This window comes from Strix uralensis, chromosome 5, assembly GCF_047716275.1.
Source record: "Strix uralensis isolate ZFMK-TIS-50842 chromosome 5, bStrUra1, whole genome shotgun sequence".
Classification (NCBI taxonomy): Eukaryota; Metazoa; Chordata; class Aves; order Strigiformes; family Strigidae; genus Strix; species Strix uralensis.
Window position 1 is genome coordinate 76,006,738 of NC_133976.1, and position 19,718 is coordinate 76,026,455.

Below are 19,718 nucleotides of genomic sequence, written 5' to 3' on the forward strand. Positions count from 1 at the left end.
GGCAGAAGGCACCAGAGGGATGCTTTGGCCATCAGCCATCCATGGCTGCCCCACTGGGCTTTGATTTTGCAGTTTCCAAATCCCTGCCAACAGGTTGCAGAGAATGACACAATTCCAAACCTCAATTTTTACATGAAGTACCTGCACATTTTGATGAGCACATTCTTTCCCCTTTCTGTAATGGGAGCTGTTGCCATGAGGCAGAACACAAAACTATATTTACCTCACCCCATTAAAGCTCAGATCCAGTTCCTGGCAACCGTGGGTCACTGACAGGGCTGTGGTAGCTTTCATCCTTGTGCTCAACTGGTCTTATTTTCATGTGGGAAAGAGGTTTTCCTTCCCATTCTCCTCTTCTCCTTCCTCTCCTTTGCTTTTTTAAATGGTGTGGTCATTTAAAAAGTGGGTTTCTTATACAGCATGGACATTCTTGCAGTTGTGATACTGTCAAACCACTGTCACCTGACTCTAGGTTACCCCTTAATTGCTGTCTCATTTTTGCAATAAGCAGATTTAAAATCTTTTGAAACCTGCTGATAGACAAAGACCACCTCCTATTTATAGCAAGAAAAGAAACTATCTTCTTGGAAAAGAAGGAGTGCTGACAGGAGTAGTGTTAGCATCATTTCCTATGCAAACTGCAGTGAGGGGTTCTGGTAGGATGGTGAAATAGTGTTAGGGTTCTCATACCTGTACACATTTGAAAAGGAATATTATCTTGAGGTTCATTACGTGTTTTATCTGTGACTCCACAGAGTCACATAATAGCCCCATAATGTCAGCAGCTAGGATCATAAAGGGAAAATAGTTAATATACTTAGCAGACTTCCTGAATCAAAGGCATCCTGGTCTGATAATAGCTATTTTGGCACGGTTTCACTTCTGTAGGAATGTTTGAAAAGTCCTAGTTTTGTTTCAGTGCAGAATAAAAACCAGTTTAAGGCCGTCAAAGTTGCCCTCAAACAGAATGGTTTCCTTCTGAGAAGTGGGAAATAACATGCCAGACACAGATCCTGTGTGCAATAACTGGATGTAAGTGAACTGATATTCAGAAAATGTCATCCTCTTTAGGGTGAGTTTCCGTATGTTTAAGCACATGATACTATGGCAGGATCAAGTGCATATGGAAGTGGAATAGTCAAAATATAACTGTTTTAGTGAGGTATTTCAGATAGCTATAAAGAATGCATTTAACAGTGCATAAAGTGACCTTGATAACAATGACTAGAAGTAGAGGGAAAAGGAGAAGTCAGGAGGAAATTTAAAAGAGTTTACATAGAGAAGAGACAAAGTCTTTTAAATATAAGTAGACACAAACAAACCAAAAGATTAATAGGAAGAGTATGTAGCAGAAATTAAAATCTGTGTACCTGTGATCTAAACTGAAAGGAAGTTGCATAGAGGAGTATCAGGACACAAATAAAGTAGTGGTTAAGAAATCTCTAAACATGTCATAGAATTCTCCTTGTAACATCTGGTTCCTTCGTATCTGTGTTTGATTGACAAAATGTCATCATGCATTTTTTTATTTTGCACAAAAATGTTTTGGAGAACAACAAGGTACTCCCATAACCAGGAACAAAGATATAAGAAAAATAAGGAGGAAAGGTAATTTCATGAACAGGAGAGCTAGAAACATCCTCAAAACTGGATTCCAAACCATACTCTGTCATTGGCTTCCTAGGTTTTCCTTTGGAAAAGAGTTCAGAGCAAGTTTTCTTATTTTTATTTTAATTCACACTACCTGTGAAAAAGATTGGTGTCCTTCCTACTTATACTTGAAAGGAATTTCTCAGTGCAAATTAATTGTAATGGGAGTTTGCTTCTGTCACCTTTCTCCTGATGAAGCACAGACAACAAATCTGTTTTACACCAGACTTCCAGCCATGGAAAGTCCTTTTAGGGGACACCAAGCTTAAGAGCTGTTCTAAGATACTATTTGTCTGTGACTGGCCATGTAAATTAATGTGCTGCGATGATGTTCCTGATGTCTTCCCCCACTCTGCTGCAGAGATTTCTCAGTGAGGAAGAAAATGTACCTCTCTATGACTTTATCCCTTAATTACTTGCCTGTAATAAGTAAGTTTCATTACAGACAATAATATTTCTTTTCTTCCATGCTATCTGTCTAGCTGATAAACTCATTGAGAGGGAAGTGTTTCCTTCTTCAAATATTCAAGGGCAAGATGCCTGGACACTGGTATAATTGAATTAAAGACACAATGAAGTTATACTGATTTACCTGAGCTGGTGTTTTTACCTTGAAAATTTTAAAGGAACACATCCTGTTCCTGCTAGATCTATAATTCCAAAGTGAGGAAGAAATCTGTTCTGCCTTGAAACAGATATAAGAAGTACTGCCATCAGTTCAGACAAGCAGCGTGTTGAAAATGCTACACTCTCCAGGCCTTTGATGCATTTAATATTATCTTCTGCAGTCGCCCTACACCTCCTCACCTTGTTGCTTTCCATTAGATTCTGAGAAGCTAATAACACTGTCAAGACAATCATTCAGTTACTAGACAGTGTCCATTTCTATGCCTTTCCCCTATCCTGTTCTACTTTCGGAGCAAGTGTACTGTCTATATACATTGGAGACTCAGATTAATCTCTTTATTAGAATCATTGTTTGGCCATGAACTGTGTTACCTGAAAGTAATTGAAACTTGGAGAAAGTCGTGGTTGTGAATACAGGAGAATGCTAATGAACTGCAGCTCCTTCTCAATCCATAAGCTCCTAGAAAAGTTATTCTTGTTGAGGGAAAAGCTCACATTCAGATTAGGTTTGGGCTGAAGTTAAGATTGGTGTTTGATTAGTGGAAATAAACGGTTTATCTAAAATGAGAAATGACCTTAATATTAACCTCAAGCTCAAACTAAATCCATTTTCAATTATGAAAAGATTTGGTTCATGTGTGCATTTGTCCTTTTGTTATTTATCCATACATGAAAATACCAACAGAGCAAAATAAAGACTGTTCTCATCAATTTAGTTCAAAAACCAGAAGAAATAGGAATTCTCAGAAATATCAAGGAAAGAAGTGATCAAAATTTCAAGGAATGAGGCCAGCAACATTTCAAATTCTGGTAAACAAAGTGGAGATCTATTCAGTAAACAGATTTCTATTGTATTTTGGTTCATTGTGACAAAATAAGTGATTTTCATGAGATTTTCAGTGGGATTTGTTTACTAAGGTTCAGAGAAAGTCAGTTTATCTGCAGGCAGAATTTTGAACTCTTGGATGCTTATCTAAATTCAGTTAAGCACTTGGAGGGTCATCTACTGCAAATTCAACCCCAAACCTTAAAAAAAAGAGAAGTTGATTAAATGTTCAAACAGGTCACCTGCTCTACGTGACTCTACTTGAGTAGAAGGGTAGACAAGACAACCTCCAGAGGTCCCTTCCAACCTCAACCATTCTGTGATTTTATGATTTATATTTTTAATGTTAGTATCCTAAGATCATCCTGGTTTTTAGAAAAAGTACAATATGTTCTCTTTTTTATTCAGGTATCAGCACTGAAAATTAAAAGAGACTATAAGCCAGCTATCTGGCACCTTCACTGGTGATGCATTAATGTGTCTCATGATTTTGAAGGATAAGCTGCTATGGGCATCTGTGTGCTTGTAATTTTATGTGAAAAGCCTCAAATTTTCATTGTCAAAACATTTATGGAGTGTCGAGGTACCTGCTCAATGTTGAAGCTGCCGGACAGCAGAATTGTAGAGCAGCCTCGGAGTTGCTGAAGCTGCTTGTCACAGCTTTTCTTTGAATGAAACTCCATGAAGGACAGCAGCATCTCCAGTGCCACGCTTCTCCCAAAAGCCTTTACAGGTGGTGTAGCTATGCAAGGAGTGTGTAGGCTGGCACCCCAGCCTCTGGTAGCATTTGGCAATCACTGGTAATTCAGAAGGACTTCAGAGACCAAAGCCTTGGTGGCAGGGGGATATGGGTCTTAGCAAAACACACTTCTATCTCCTCTTTTTTTAGCATGTTTCAATAATTTTAGGCTACAGCCCTAAGATTTCTGTGTCCAGAAACCTCTCATCCTGGCTACACATCAAAATTACCTTTCAAACATGGGCAAAATCCAACTACTCATTTAGGTTGACTGTGTGTTCATAGAGTTTGAGTCCAGCTATATTCACCAGTAGAGCTGATGAAATGTCCAAGGTACAGCAGAGATAAATGCCTGAAGACTTGAACTCATGCTATCTCTCAGTATAGGCCTAAATATGCCATGCCTGCATTCTGAGCAGGGAGGTACAGCCACAGTTTAATCTCTTCAACTACTCCTACCACATATCACAGAATCATAGAATCATAGAATGGTTTGGGCTGGAAGGGACCTTCAAGATTATCTAGCTCCAACTCCCCTGCCATGGGCAGGGACGCCTTCCACTAGACCAGGTTGCTCAAAGCCCTGTCCAACCTGTCTTTGAACACTTCCAGGGAGGGGAAAACCACAACTTCTCTGGGCAACCTGTTCCAGTGTCTCACCACCCTCACAGTGAAGAATCTCTTCCTTAGATCTAATCTAAATCTACCCTCTTTCAGTTTAAAACTGTTACCCCTCATCCTATCACTACTCTCCTTGATAAAGAGTCCCTTCCCATCTTTCCTGTAGGCCCCCTTTAAGTACTGGAAGGCTGCTATAGGGTCTCCCTGGAGCCTTGTCTTCTCTGGACTGAACAAACCCAACTCTCTCAGCTTGCCTTCACAGGGGAGATGCTTCAGCCCTCCGATCATCTTCGTGGCCCTCCATGTCTCAAAAGCCAAAATTCAGTAGACAAAACATATCTTAGATGTGCCTAAGCAGGCATGAAACAAGGTACAGTGGGTGTTAATGACAGGTGCAATATAAAAATCTTCACTGTTGTGATATAGGCAAATGGAGCACAGAATTTCGATACTAAGTGCTCTTCTCCCTGAGTATCAATTAGAATAGTGTGTCCTATCCCACTGTCATGCCTTCTCCTAGTGATAGCATAGAGATAGCCCCTGCAAGCATTGATGGATGTACTCATTCATATCTCATTTCCATTCAAAAGTGTCTGAATTCCCTTGTATGATAGTACCAGTTGCAACTGTGCACCTTTCCACTGTAAGAGAGATGTTGACATTGGCTAACAGAAACAAAGACAAATAAGCAGAAAGATATCAACAGTCAAAACATTAGCAGCAACTGTGCAAGAACCCATCATTGCAATGCATTTGCAGAGAAAAAGTGACTTCCATAGGATAATTTAGATGACATCTACCTGAAATGTGCAGTTAAACATTTTTTGGAGTTTGTGTCTGTGGATTCTATTATAACTGATGGACTTGACTGTTCCTACTAAGTTATTGTTTTAAGAGTTCCTTGAAACTGTCATATATGAAAAACATGCCTCTCACCCTAAACCAGAGGAAAAGGAGGGGGAAAGGATTATGGGCTCAGCTCAATCAAGTGGACACATGGAAGAATCACAAATATTTATATTTTGTAATGAGACTGTCCTAACTTTAACTTCAGTATATTTTTTCCTGACAAAGTATTCAAACTAGAAAACCATGTAGATAATTATGTGCAGAGTCAAATACACAAACACGCACACTATATACATGTATAGATACATATATATTTACCCATAGACATACCTGAAGGGCAGGTGTGAGTGAACTGAGTTATGAGGTACAAAGTCTGGCTCACCACTGTTTTATTTCAGTGTTATGCTGCTGTAGTATAATTTATTTTCATGTAGGCATGCCAATAGAAAAGTGGATTAATATACAAAGCATCTATATGCTACCTGTTGCAGATATAGGGGAAGGCCACACTGGTAGTAGTGTTCACTTCTGGAGTCTGAATATCTTTATATTGGTCCTAGGTTTTCCCTAGGAATTCAGCATCATGATTCCCATGAGAGTACTCATGGCACTGACAGGTACTCATGACAGATGTCAGAGCAGCAGTTAGTGTTAGGATGTAGGAGTCACTGTACCTAATGCTGTGATACTGTAGTTACAGGCTGTAGACCATGAGTGCAGCAGACATTTATTTCCAGTATGGTCTCTGACAAAAGACAGTTCAGGTGACAAAGTGTGTTGGTCAGAAAAAGAGATCTGCAACTTGAGGCAGGAAACACTTCTTTGGGGGCTACAGGAGTTTCCCCTTCTCTCAATATCCCCTACCATTTACATGGCTGAAAACTCTGGACCTTAATGGTAAAGAATTTTAATAGTCACTGGAAAGAAACTACAGCAATAGAGTTAAGAGAATAGAATTGCTGCCAGGAAAATGAAAATAAGTTTTAAAAAGAGAATCACTGGGAGTGAAAAAACAGCTTTGGAGGGAACTATGTTGCATTGACCAGCCCTCCCTTGCGGGATTTTAGCAATTCAATTAGAAGTCTTTACAGGTTTAGCAGCTCGTTGTTGAAAGTACACCATCACCCTACATGCCTGCTGTTGACACATAATATCTGGCTCTGTATAATCAAGATTTCTCTGTGGATCAGAGGGCAAGTGAGCCTTAGGAGGCTCTCACATCTGCTGAAGAGCACTCGAGGTTTTAAAAGTGGAGCAAGGATAACCCATGGAGAGAAACAGTGAACATCAACATCTAGTCCTGGAATGGGAGAAGAGAAGGAAAACAAGTGTGCATGAGAATTAGAACTAAAGGGACTTGCTCTCAAAGGAGAAGCTGTTTTCTCAGGACATACTGTTGAGTTTCTGGGCTGAAAAAGTCTCAGTGTAGCTTTTTTAGCCTTTGAAATATGCTGCATGGAGCTGCAGGGAGGTGGGTAAGAAGGTAAGGGGGGAGGCTGGGCTTTGGGAATGAAGTGGTTGTCTAATCCAACAGATGGTCAACTTGCAATGTTTTTCCTCACACATATTCCCATAGAGGAGAAATCAGCTTGAGTTTGAACCATAATAAAATTGTTATGAATTCAACTCTGATTTGGGGGGGAGAGAGTCAATCCTGGTCTCTTAAGTATTTGGACTTTTTATCTATGCTGATAAAAATGACATTACTCAAGTGGCAAAGTGTTCAGAGATATGTTTGTTTTTCACATAGAGACAGCAAGAGGCACCAGGATTTGAACTGTGAGAGTATATGAGTTTTTCATTTGTAAGCTATGGCAGACCTCTCCATTTCTATTTACTATTACTTTAATTTTGAGTGTAACAGTTAAACGTCCCAGAAAATAAAAATGGAACTTTATATTTCACCCAGTTTTCCCTAGGAAGTCTAATTTGTTTGAAAAAGGCTCTATATTTGCAAAAACAGGGTATGAGAGATGATGAGTAGGAATCAGGCTTTGAATATGTTGTGAAACATAAAGTCAGAAGCATGTTGCGTGGGTAGAGTTTTCCAGAGAACTGCTTACACTGCTGTTGCTAAAAATCCTCTAACCTATTATGGGTTAGCATAACCTTCACCAGTTCCCTTAGCTTGGTTGCAAAATGTGTAAATTTAAACCCATCTACCCCATGCAGTTACAGAAGAGCTTTAAGAATTGATATTTGTGAAAGGTCTTTGTACACAAGTGATCTTCCAAACTGTAATATATAGCAATATTCTACACAGTGATCAGTAAGAGCAACTAAAACCAAACCACAAAAGTACAGTTGTACTCACTCTTTCCAATTACACAAACAATGAAGGGAGATAGAAACAAGTCAGACGAACACTTCTAATATGGAGTTCGGTAGCCCAAGAGGATGGAAACAGAAGGCCAATATTAATTTAGAAAATGAAATGGCTTGATGTTATTTCACTGTGCAGTTTGGTAACATCTGAAAGTACAGTAGGTACAACCTGCACCTGGAGGGAAAAAAAAATCAAAATCCTATTTACAGTTTACTCTGTGGCCAAATTCTTCAGTCACATCTGATCTGGTTTCCCTGATCTGACTTCATCATAGTTCATCACTAAAGAATGAAAAATCCCTTTCCACTGTCTCAGATGGCTCTGCTGAAGGGCAGCACTGTGGGGTATCCTCGTGCCTCATCTTGTGCCATTCATTCCCACTATTAACAATCAGCATAAACCTGCCACTTCCAGGACGAGTGAGAAGTTGCCTGTCAGCATGAAACACTTCAGAGTTTTCTACAGGGCAAATTTAGGGAGAGCAAAAATACATTTGAGGGAGGTAAAAAAAAGCTTAATTAAAATACTACATTTCTGTCATATACAAAAGGTCGGTGTAATTAAACCAAAACCTGTGAATACATACATATATAGTCTCTGCTGACATCAGGCGCCAACTTGTGAAGAAAACATCTATTGTTTGTTGGCAGAGAAGAGCACATATGGCAATGTCTTCCAAAACCCCACTTTCCATTTCATGTAGGCACAATACCCAAAAGAAACATTTGTGCCTAAATTATCTGGCTATTCTTAATGACTTCTGTGATCAATGCAGAGAGGTAAGCTCCTCCACAGAGAGACTCTGAGGAAGTGCCTAAATTATGTGCTCAAAGCCACCTTGCAGAGGCTCCTATTTCCTTTGGCTCTAGAGAAGACAGCAGAGACGAGCCAGCAAATCCACGTGACTGAAACTGGATCTGATGTATTTCCCTCCTCCTCATTCATGTCTCTCTGCTCATATATTACCATAGTTTCCCAGGGAACATCTCTACTCCAAGGTTAACTCAGGTTACCAAAGATGGAGACTTGCAATTAAAAGCAATAAAATCTCTGTGTCTTATTGAGTTACAGCTCATCAACTGATTAGAGGTAACTTGTTAAGCCTCAGTAACTCAATTGCTTCCAGTCATGTGCATGTACCCTTAGAGGCAACTTGATTCCTCTGGAGCTGGCCTCCCTTGGGCAAACGTGGTCGCGCTGCAAACATTGAAACTGCAGAAGGAGACTGGCTAGTGACACACTCCGTGCAGCGAGTGGCTGAATTCCCCCTTGTTGGTTTGAAAATAAACATTACACAACCTTTAGCCTGGGCCTGTAACAAACCAGATAATTTAGCTCTGTTGCAGTATGGCAGACTCTACACCCACTCTTAGCAAGCCTCCATGCCCACATAAGCAAGACATCAGACACTTCAGTTCATCCAACCAGCACAGATGCAAAACACAGCAAAGGCATCTAAATCATTGCTAAATTCAAGTTAGAGACTGCTCTGTATGTGCAGGAGTTCAGCCAGGAACAATGCTGGAGTTATACCTTATGCTAACACTTCACTGAGTACAAACCCTCCTCAGAGAAGGATTAAATTGCAATGACATACAACCTCTTAACACTCGAAAGTGGACACCTGCAGGATTTTTAATGCACTTTAATTCACACCATTAACTGATTCATTTTGCCTTTGTTGCAGGTCCCCAGGTAGCCAAGCCTGCAGTGAAGGTTAGCGCACCATGAGCTATCTGCCTGTGGTGACAGAGATGAAGCCCCCTTAAAATCTAAAAGGTGGCATGTGTTTTGCCACAGAACTCTCTCATCTAAATAAGCCAAGGTAAATCAAATAAGCCAAGGTAAATGGAACATTTAATTTCATCAACTTTTTCTTTTCATGGTTATTGTTAAAAAAGATATTCCAGTTCCACAGATATTTATCTGCAATGAAAACCAAGATTTTGGTTCCTATTAGCTGGGTATTAGGCTCTATTTCCACATCAGAACAAGATTTTCTCCTCCTTTATTTCCCCCAGTATTAAATTAACAACAACAGCAAATAAAGACAGCACTACTATAATTTATCAAAGGTATTTTTATGAAAATGAAAACTAGACACAGTTAAGAAAATGTGTTAACCAGGAAGTCAGCATTAATTCCTGGCCCAAGATTATGAAATGAAAACAAGTGAATTTCTGAGTTCATGCAGGAAAATGTGGTGTCTTTCTAAAACACACATGTCTTCAAAATGCCCTTTCCCTGGCACTCTACAGGATGAGTGCGTGCATGGATGTTCTCTGTATCTTCAGTGAACCAAGTGAGAGTCCTCTCAAAGATGTTCCTTCCATTTTTTTCTACTAGAAAATAGAGAGTAAGTAAGAAGAGAGAAATCTAAAAACTTTTGACTGAATCTTTTCCTTAAAAATCTAGAATATCAAAGAAAGAAAAATAAAATAAAAAACCCAGGGTGTTTTTCCTATAATAGCAGTTATAGAATATTTCAAGTAGAACATTTCAAACAAAACTTTTTTTAATCTAAAAAAACACCCAACACTGATATTTCCAGTTATCAGACTAGATAGGATTCCAAAGGAGTCCTGAAGAATTACATTACATATCAAGGTGGCAAATACAGACACACTCAGGACTGTCTGTGTACAGTGATAGACTTTGAAATCAAAGTAACATTTCTAGGGAAAGAAAATAACAACTAAGGACCTCTAGTTAATCAGAAACAAAGCACTGAAAAGGAAGGAACTAAAGAAAATAGAATGTGAAGTGTCTCATTCACAGTGTTTTCAGCCTTCTTGTCTTTGGTTTCAGTTGTCTTGTCCTTAAGAAAGACAGAAATGGGAAGGTCCAAAGGCACTGAGGGAACATGTCAGTATAAGAAGGAATTGAAGAGGGTAGGAGAGTCTACTCTGAAAAGTTTTGTATCAATCATGATTGAGTTATAAAAACAAATGAATTGCATAGAGAAGGCCAAATAGAGATGTCTGTTTACCTTGAGTTCTATAATACAGGATGCATTAACAGGGAGCATATGTACAACAGGGGAAAAGAAATACAGCTTCATGCAACATTTAATTAAATTGGAGCTTCTCATTGCAGGGAAATTTTATTGACACTAAAAGCTTGGCAAGATTTAAAAAAAGATTGTGTTTGTATGAATTATATGGAGCATCCATTCCTATGTCTTGGACACTGGTTGACTACAGAAGACACATTATTGCTGAACGAGGTAGGTGGCTGGAAACCTGGGGCTTGATCCCATTATCAGTAAAGTATGTGTAGAGCTTTTAGGATGGGAAGAATTTCAAGCCCCTGTCCTGCTATGACCCCACTATTATAAATGTCAAGAATATTTTATTATTGGCTTTAAATGGTAACAGAATAAAGCAAATTCTATGCACTTTTTGGAAATCCCTTCTTTAATGCTTGCTCTGAGACATTCAATGGCAACCAAGGTGGCAGACAAACTATTGACCTTTTCCAGCATGCACCAAAGGCCAGTTAAATGCTTCTCATCTTTATTCCTTCAATACAATCCACCTCAGCAGTATGAGGACTCCGCAGTCTATAACACTAACTGACAAGAAAGAAAATAGAAATTTATATGGTTTACCCCAGGTTTTTATTGCTGATTCTCTGGCACATCTCCTACCATGACATACTGGTAGAAGATAAGCCACCAGTAACAAATCAGCAGTCACACATAAAAGCAATACTAGGTTTGCACTGGAGACAAAATAATTTTAACAACCCATGTCAAATTCTGTTTTATACAACATAAAAATAATAATACCCACAGGAATTGAGCAGTATAATGATCAACAGCTCTATTTTGCCCTATTTCATCTTACACAGTTTCACAAAGCCCCACTCCCCAAACTGTTGAAACACAGTGGAGAAAATTCCTCTGACTTTAGTAAGCTTGGATTCCACTCCAGAAGTAAATTTAATTTATGACATAACCTTTTTTTTTAATCAGAAAGCCAGTTTTCTATGTTCCTTATCAATCCCAGGTGTCATTCATTTGTATTTCTAGACAATTTTACTTTATAAATATAGTTTGGGGAAGCTAGGGAGAAATGCCTGGAGAACATATACTAGCTTGGAGAACATCTACCAACGGAAAGGTTCTGCAGTGAGTTAACCCTGATGATATGTGTCCAGTGGTACTGCATAGTATTGTCGCATATTAAATTTACATAAAGTAAAGAGTTAATGAAACATGAGATTTGTCCTATTTTCTTTTCCATAACACGGTTTTCTAGGAAGTTTCTTCTTTTCCAAGCTTGGTCCCAAGCAAGGAACTGCTCTCCTAAAGGTCTGTGGTGTCGTGCCACCTTCATTCTTATACTTGTTTTTATCTTGTTTCTCTTCCTACTAGCTTCTGGAAGTCCAGTCTTTAGACCCAAGTGTAGTTTTTAATAGTAAATAAATATAGACTTGGATAAATTCCCCAAATGAAAGTGGTGAAGGAAGAGTGCTTTTATCTCCTGTGATATACTTCTGACAAAGTATAATTAAAATATTTTCATGCTGGCTTGCCTGCTCTGTCTGCCTTTCATGAATGATGAAGTCTATCAAGCTATTTGTCTACACATTGTGCAAGGAAGGATTAAGCCACTGAAGTGTTCAATATCAGTAAATGATCTGGAACTCCATAAAAACATCAATTATTACGCAGTTAAAGATGTCTTAGTGCTCTCTCAGGAAGCTGGAGTTTTGTCTTTGTTCCTCTGGTGATGGAGTGTGGGGATGAGTGTCTCCAGAGACACAGAGAGCATGTACAACTAAAATGTTAGCTATGGGACTGTGCAGAAGAGAGGGGATTTTCTCAGTTATTTATTCAGATATACTAGAAGAAAAATGGAACCTAAGTCAGTGAATAAAAAGGTGCACTATTTATATCTCTGAAAAGATGGGCTCCTCTGCCTAAGCCCCTCCATTTTGGGCTGACAACATAATGAGACCATGTCCTGAAGTCACATAATCTTTGAGATTTTTTGATGGAGCAACCAAGAAGTATTGTAATTAATTTGAATGTAGTGGTGTCTGGCTGAGTGGTAGGTAGCCTGGAAACCTATTGACAGTGGGATGAAGCCCTGCTCAAAGCCATATTGTCACTTTTTTTTTAGCTAGTAAGACTCTGCTAGCTTCAATGTAGCTCTGCCATTTTACTGCCAAAGAGGATCTGAAACACCAAGCAGACATATGCCTCACTAACTTCTCTTCACAGGCTCTGATGTCTCAGCATCATGGCTCTCAAACCTGGTAGCACAGGGATGGCACTTCGTATACAACTGGGGAGATACCACAAGCTTCACTTTTAAGGCTCTCCACCATTTCCAAAGTCTTTTCCCTAAGTAAAAAAGAGTTTGAACTAAAGCAAATAATGTATTTTGTGGGAATTGCATATAAGCCTCAAACATACAAAAAATAATGCTTGTGATCTTAAATTACACAACAAAATAACAGAGGACATCTTAAAAATAATTCTAACTAATTAAAAGCGTTACTCAGTTAATGAATTATTCATGATTCATATTGCTCAAGTTGCCAAACATTACCTCAAGTTATAGATTGGACACATCCTTTCACCACTATTAACAATTGAAATTATGTCAGTGTAAGTACCTTCAGCTACAAAAGCCAATGTGTTATCCCCTCCAAGCCTTCCTGCCTCATCCTCAGAGTAGGACTAAGCTAAGGTCCTTAGAGTACACAACGGTGCAGAGAAGGAGCATATTTTTTCAAGAAAACATCTTTGGGAGATCCAATGTTCTAACGAAGGCTGAAAGCCTTTTCTCCAAAGTAGACATTGGCAGTGTCTGATATCTCAATAGGTCAACTAAATAAGCCTTGGTAGAGACAGAAGACATGAAAGACATTTTTATCTGAAATATTCAGAGATAAAAATCTTAACTCAGTGTAGCCATTATACAGCTTGGAAACAGTTGCTTAGAGTACTTTGTGGTAAATGTTGGAATACAGCTTTTCTTTCCCTTGTAGTTAAATTGCTTACTTACTTATTTACTCACTTACTTGTTGGACAACAGGGAGCATTTAAGCTCACTTTTGAGGTAACGAAAACCATAATTGAACCATGGTATGAAAAAAGGAATGTAAATTACATTTGGATCTTTTCTAGCAGGGAATTTTTCATGACTCAACAGGAAAACAAAGAGTGGGAAATCTTCTACAGTAAAGAGCGTAAAGGTTCTGCCTGCTGTAGTTCCAGGATTAGAAGATGTAAATATTGTGGAGTCATAGAAGTATCTGCTTTAGGATTTGAGATTAGTTAGATGTTTTGATTTGGAATTCTGAAATATATTAACCAGAAAGGTTTATTGACCTTTCTAGAGCTGGGCGTGGTTTAGTTTCAAGTGCTAAAAATCAAATCACTCTTTCTTCATGTCAAAAGATTGAAGAGGACAAAGTCACTTTGCTGCTTATTGAAATAGATACTGAACTGCCATCACTGCAGTCACTGACCTTTTGCCTCTGTTTGACTCAGGGTGAGAAATTGAGCAACTGCTTTCATAGAAATTTCCACTATTATCTTCTACAGTAATGTGCTTGAATTTTTCTCATTTTTTTGTTCCCCCTCCCCTCACAAAACACACAAATATACCCTTTTCCCTCCCCAGTGAATGTTACCGCACTAGTGGTGTACCAGCAAATTTACACTGCTCAGTTTACCAGTAGGTTTTCCTGTGTCTACCCTCAACTATGTTACCACTGCACACTACTTAGACTGCTTAGACTATACCATAGCTTTTATTCCCCACCCTGAATCCCTCTGCTATTGCTCTGGCATCTCAAATAAACGATGCATAGCTGTCTGACATGCCAAGGCAATGCATTTGAGGAACGTCCAGTTGCAGTTGTCTACTCCATAGCAACAAAACAAAAATTCAGGAGAAAAAATTATGGGGAAACCCTTGCAGTTTTATGACATAGTTTATCTGCCATGAGCTAGGTCTCTCCACCCCCAAGAGAGCACGAGTGAATGCAGATTTGACTTGTAACCCAGCACAAGATGAATGGGCAACATTAGGGAAATGACACTTGCAGCTGAACATAATAAAAAGCATCTCACAAGGGAGGCTGGCTGGTCAGCTTTATTGCCATATTGTTTACTCCACTTGTTTCGAGGTATTTATAACATACTTGATTGACTGTCATTTTTCTCCAGACAAGGTTGCACAATAAGTTGTGGAGGGGAGATAAGACAAAGATGAGAGACTGAAACACTCCCTAAGATTAAACTGGGTAACAGAGAATAAATGGCACAGTTCACTCTTTGGCATGATAGGGATTTATGTTCCATATCCCCAGGCATTCAGCTGAGGTGTTTGGGTTAGGAGCCTAAGAGAGAGCAGGGAGAGACTTCAAGAGGCTAATTCAGAGCTCTGAAGAGCCAAATCACTGTGAAGGAACCTCTCTGTCTTCACTCCTTGCAGAGCTGAAGATGAGGCTGCTTACTTAGGTACCAGAACTAAATATCAACTGCTATAGGCATGAAAACTCTCTCTCTTCCACCCTTCTTTTGTTCTACAGTAAACCAGTAACCATTGCTAGCAGCCAGGTATTAAGCTGCATGCTGGCACAGCAAAGCCCTTGCACCTTTGTCATGATATCATTCCACCTGCATGTCTTTTATTCCTATCCATGGACAAGGACTTTTTCCTATTTTATCCCCTCTTTGACTTTCACATTTTCTCACTCTTTATTTCTTTACTTCCTACAACTTGGTTGCATAATCCTGGAGTGGAGAATCCTGAGTAGGCTCATGAAATTTCAGAAAAGGGAACTGCTCATTTCTCACCCTTCACAAGGCTGAAAATGTCAGTAAAGTCTGTTATCATCACCATTACAGTCAGTGCATAAGTGACTTTTTAAAGCATGAAGGTAGCAGGCTCAGTTGTGCTTGCCAACAGAGATGAAATCTCCTCTAAGCTGACATATATCACACATATCACTTGCAATATCTCACCCTGTTCCTCTCTATTTACAAATAGATTTGAAAGTAATTTTAATTGCAATTTGTAAAATCCTGTATACAGTTCTGATAAACAAACAAGTCAATAGAACTAGGTGAAATGACCAGATCAGGCCAGAGTTCAGAAACCTTAGACATTTGTCAGCTGCTCTTCAAAGGTCAACCCCCCTACTAGACATTATTCCATTATCAATCTGTTTCCAGTTTTATCCTGGAAACGTCTCATGTGCCAATGCATGCCTGTAACAGTAATAGTGAACATGGCTTATCACTCCTTGGATTTTTCTGAAGACAGGCATTACCCCAATGCTGAAAAAATATGACTCCTGTTTGTAGGCACGTGGTGAACACAGCATATTACAATTTCCTGGGACAATCCAGAATGGTTTCTTTCCTGTTAACCCTGAAGTCCACCACACTGAAAATATTTGGACTGGAATGACTGAAGATCTCTGTTGTGGTGGCTTGTGTTCCTTGGAACTTTGCTAAAGAGAATTACCCTGCCCTTTCTTGTGCACAATGAATCGTCATCAATATTGCCATGAAAACAGAAACTGTTGTCACTGAGGACTCAGGCATGCATCTTTTCCTTTTCCTCACTGACTTTCTAATGCAGCTCTGTTCCTTCTAAAGGTGGTCCCAATAACCAAACAGGGCAATCTGTGTAACAGTCACATGAGGCTGCTAAAGAAGTACCTGGACGAAGGCAGCTCAGCTGCTTCTTTTCAGGTAAATCTTGGTTCACATTCTTGGGTGCTCTATTGTCAAGAAGGAATATGAATACTAAATGACAGCTATTCAGCACACGATTTTGTCCACTAACACAGAAGTGGGTTCAAAAAACCAGAGAAGTGTTTATTTGTGAAGTGAATGAACCAGTGTTACTATTAACTGGAATATTCTTTGGAGAAAGTTGCTGAGGTTCCTATTGAATATTATCAGATATGCCAGGAAATTGAAAACAACAATTAAAATTATACTACTATGGGCACCCATACTTTGACATTTTTAAAGGATTCAAATTAGTGACAGCAATGTACAATTTCTCACAAGGAATGTGATAACTGTAGCTTTCTTTAAAGCTGTGAGCTTCTCCATTGAAGGTATACTTTAAAGTGGTATTTCAAGTATTTATAATGTTTGTTAAGTAATGGAATAATCTCATAAAGGAGATTTTAGACCATGAGTTTAGCAAGTTTTCTGGGCAACTATTAATTATTTTTAGTTTATGTAACATGTAGTGATGATCATCTGGAGCAATTCTTGAGACTCTGAAAATATTACAAAAAAGTGAATAAGCATAGAAAGAATAGGATCTGTGGTAGACATAGACTGTTCAGGGTAAAGAACACTTCAGTGAGGCAACCTGCTTCAAATTCTTCTGAAATATCACATAGTAGAGAACGTAAATGTTAGACAATGAAATCGTTGAGGAATCTCAGCTAGTAGATTCCCAGCAGAGTCTGGCAGACTGCTGAGTAACAGAAGAAGAGCAGGGCATGGTAGAGCCCCTGCTCACACAATACCTAAAAGGCCAGAAGAGGTGGAAGGAGGAAATAACCAAGTGGTTTTCTACTAGGCATCTGTCCACTGATGTGCCAAAGATCTAAGGGAGTGAGTCAGTGATCGGAGAACACCACTTGCACTGCTGAATGCTGCTGCCATGTGCTTGCAGATAACTGAGGGTTTACACGTGTTACAGGGTTTATAGATTCCTTCAGATATCTGGTGCCTCTGTTTACTTGTTTCAGTAACAGGTAGAAAGAGTGTTTGAATAGGGCTGACATGATCTGAGAGCTCAACAAATTGGGGACACAAGTATCATTTTGCAAAAAACTACCTTAGCTCACTGGGGCACCACTAATGGTGAAGGACTGGAACTGGAGACAGAGCATGGAGCAGTTACAAGTGACAGACTGGAGCACTTGCTGCTAGAGGCTTTCTCTGGACTTGGAGAGCTCTTCAGAAAGTTTATACAAATGTTTGCAGAAGGAACAGCCAAATGTAGAAAACTTGCTCAAACCAAAGAACACTAACCATTTGAGAAGACATTTCTTAAACATCTTCTAAGCACCGCAGCCCCTCAGATCTCAGAACTGGCACTTTCATTTCCTGAATGTCTAAAAAATTGGAAGTAAAGATTAACAGGAAAATAAAATATCAGGCAGAATGTGTTTCAGAAATTTGTTTCAGAAGAAAATATATTTTCATTGAGTAAAAAAAGACCATGAAATAAAAATGCCACTTTGAAAGCAGCCCTGTGGAGTCATCAAAACCCAAATAACTTATCTTTGCTAATCTTCAGGGAGGATGGCAAACGACAAAAGAGAGAGCTGGTGCACAGCTTAGTAGATACAACTGTTGGAACACACTGTGGTGTGCATCAAACAATCTTTAGGGAAGCAAATGTGTTTGGAATATTTTCAGCAGTTTTAATTCAAATGGCATCAGAGGACCAGTTAGGGAAATGGATGAATTAATGAGTCAGAATGTATAGACATTCATGGGAGTTTTTCTCTAAGTGGAATCACTGATAGATATTTTAAAGCAAAAGAGAGATGGTTATGATGACACAGTCTAGCTGGTATCCATGCTAAAAACTACCTACTCAGTGCTGTCAAAATATAATTGGTCAAGAAAAGTAGAAATTATTTGAGATGTTTCTGATCGTCTCCTTCTGTGTTATGCATTATGCTTTCCAATATCTTTTCTAAAGGACAGTAAATGTTAATGAGTAATGATGAAAATTTAGGTTTTGCAAGCATCATACTAGGTATAGAGCTAGGGTTTTGTTGCATGAATACCAGGTGCTCTCCCAACACCAATTCCTACACTCTTAAATTCTGATCTCCTAGGGTTACTCTATATTTTAATTAACCTTGCAATCTTGATAATACTAACACAAGGTAAGAGTTTGGGACTTTTTTTTTTTTTTTTTTTTGAAGGGAGGGAATTAAGAATTTGTTCATCTGTGCAACTATCATCTACCACCCTTCCTACAATCAGAAATATCAGCATACCCTGCCTGTTGTACAAACTAGCCGTAAGCCAATAACAGTTTAAAAATCTAGTTTATATCTGTGTCTCCCTCTGAATGTTGTTTCCTACTTCTTTCTCTTTGTATCACAAAGTACACAGCTTTCAGTTCTGGTTTACTGTACATCTTCTTGGCCTGTTTTTTTCTTCTTTAATTTCTTTGTATTCTACTATATTCTTATTTTTGTTCTGCTACTGTCTAACATATCCCTTATCATTTATTTCATCTTCATCCGAAAATTATTGCTCTTTCTCTCTTTACTATACCCGTGCTTCCCTTTTCTGAACAGTTCAAACTCCTTGCACAGTTTCACATCTGGCAGTGAACCATCCCAAATTCTCTCTGCCATATGGAGGCACAATCATTCCTCACATTCCTTCCATCATATTACTGGCTCCATCTTTCACGCCACTCTCTGAATACCAACTGCTGTTTGACACATGCACTATCCATAGCAGCAGAATTTTGTCAGGAAGGCAATGCAGAAATACTTTACCAAAGCATGGATAAGAAATAGATTCCAGTATACACCAGACCACAACTGAATATGATTTTTGAGCAAATAATTCAGTGATAAAAGTACTTAGGCAAAACATGAAAGATGAGCACATGATGCTGTAGGAAAGAACGTCACCAGTGTAAATTGTAGAAATTCACTTTTTCCACAGTAGCTGCCCTGGGAAAGACATGATAATTTTCTCAAAAAAAATGAGATCTGACAAATCTGAGACCCTGTACTAAAGAGCAACAGTGACTTTTAGAGGTGTTAAGCCTGTAAGTCCCCTCTGGGACAGGGGGACTCTATGACATGATTCACTTACATTCTGGCTGAGGAGACCCCAACTTTCAGGGTTGCTTTCCACCTTTGCAAGGATGTAGCCTTTCTGGAAACAATGATTTTTACATTTCTTTAGGACTGGAATAGTGACAGATTATAGTGTCTTAACTGTAACATTCAAATTTGCAATATTTGTGCAATATCTACCCGTTGTCTCAGTACTGTTTTTTTTTCCTCTTCATATGAACATCTCAGGCAATTTAAAAACT

At 38.9% G+C, this 19,718-nt stretch overlaps 1 protein-coding gene across 9 annotated transcripts in view; it reads left to right on the forward strand.

The window, feature by feature from the left end:
• Nucleotides 1-19,718, forward strand: part of CHRM2 (cholinergic receptor muscarinic 2) — a 102,330-nt gene that overhangs the window by 49,564 nt on the left and 33,048 nt on the right. For 5 of the 9 annotated variants that reach the window (XM_074871777.1, XM_074871768.1, XM_074871770.1 and 2 more), the window contains 2 exons: nt 9,326-9,463; nt 10,735-10,864. The exons of 2 other annotated variants lie outside the window; for them this stretch is intronic. The gene's annotated coding sequence lies outside the window, so the exon portion shown is untranslated. The remainder of the gene's footprint in view (nt 1-9,325; nt 9,464-10,734; nt 10,865-19,718) is intronic. 2 more of the 9 variants (XM_074871773.1, XM_074871774.1) reach the window with 1 other exon arrangement.